The 1,342-nt window shown below is 38.3% G+C and overlaps 1 non-coding gene across 1 annotated transcript; it reads left to right on the top strand.

The window, feature by feature from the left end:
* Positions 1-482: 482 nt before the first annotated feature.
* Positions 483-589, top strand: LOC114495792. Its single transcript, XR_003684466.1, has one exon. It is a non-coding gene; the product is annotated as a U6 spliceosomal RNA (small nuclear RNA).
* Positions 590-1,342: the final 753 nt, after the last annotated feature.

Here is a 1,342-nt window from a genome sequence, read left to right as displayed (position 1 = left end):
CCCTCTCTTTCTCCCTCCCTTCCCCCTCTCTCTAAAAATAAATAAATAAATAAAATCGGTAAACAAATAATATATATATATAATTCAACTCAGAACAAATTCAATAAGCATCTATTATCTGCATTTATTTCACATTTATTGACCTCCCATGTGCCTGCCAATGGAAATACAAAAGTGAATGAGGCTGCTCTTCCAAGGTTAGTGAAGGAATGTCCAGGACAGCACTAGTCATTATTCCTCAATCTTCCAGAGAGATTCCCAGATGCCCTCTCCCTATTGGTTGGACTCCCCCAGCAAAGAGAAATAGCCACAACAATTGTCTAGAGTGTGAAAAAAAAGAGTGTATATAGTCAGACATAGATTCAAACTGCTGCCGTATTACTTTTTTATTATGAGACATTAAGCTACTTAACGTCTCTGGGCTCACTTTCCCCATTTGTAAAATGGCGATAGCAAACCCTTCTTTCAAAGAGCCCTGTGAAGTGCTCACTTTGGCAGCACAGGTGCTAAAATGGGAAGCACACAGAGAAGGTTGATGTGGCCCCTGCACAAGGGTGACATGCAAATTCGTGAAGCGTTCTGTATTTTTAACAGTCCCTCAGACGGGGAAAAGGAAGATGTTAGAAGACAAAATTCAAGTTAACAATGTGGAAAAATTCAGCTTGGCGCAATTAAGAAACAAATGATTTCCCCACTTGAAGATAAAGAAACTGTAAACAGAACTAGAAGCTGTGGGGAACGTTTTTTTTTTTTCAGATGACACATTGCCTATTTGAATAAATCTGTGTGTCAACTTAAAAAAAGAAAAGAAAAGAAAAGAGAGGAAAGAAAAGAAAAAAGGAAGAGAGCTCAGTGGAGACAACAAGCTGACAAGTGCAGATTGCCCAATTTGGTGCCAGACATACACAAGCAGACCCTGTCCAATGGTAGCTGCTGTTGTGGTGGTGGTTATATGTTATTATTCCTGTTGCTACAACTGCAGTTATTAACAGAGCTGCGCTTTGTGAAGAATAACAATAGTCTTTTTGAGAAAAGCAATATGGGGAAACTTTAGGAGAACATCCCTTCTAGGCTGTAGCATAATCTAAGTTTCAAGTAGGGGAAAAGCAAATGTTCTTTCTGGAGAAAAAAAAAATGATTGAGTGTTTTGTTTGTTTGTTTGTTTTTAACTTAAATGGGATCTTCAGTTGATTAGTCCATCCCTGGGGATCAGTCTTCTTCTTAAAAAAAAAAAAATTAAAGTGCTCTCTGCCTAATCTGTCAGTAAATTCAAATAAAAGATGTTGGGTTGGAGCCCTATTCTGAGTTAGCAGAGGGAGGAAGGGAGTTATCACAAACACTT

The sequence above is a fragment of the Phyllostomus discolor genome, chromosome 4 (assembly GCF_004126475.2).
Source record: "Phyllostomus discolor isolate MPI-MPIP mPhyDis1 chromosome 4, mPhyDis1.pri.v3, whole genome shotgun sequence".
In the NCBI taxonomy this organism is placed as follows: domain Eukaryota; kingdom Metazoa; phylum Chordata; class Mammalia; order Chiroptera; family Phyllostomidae; genus Phyllostomus; species Phyllostomus discolor.
The sequence above is the reverse complement of the archived record's forward strand: the minus strand, read 5'-3'. Positions and strand labels throughout refer to the sequence as shown.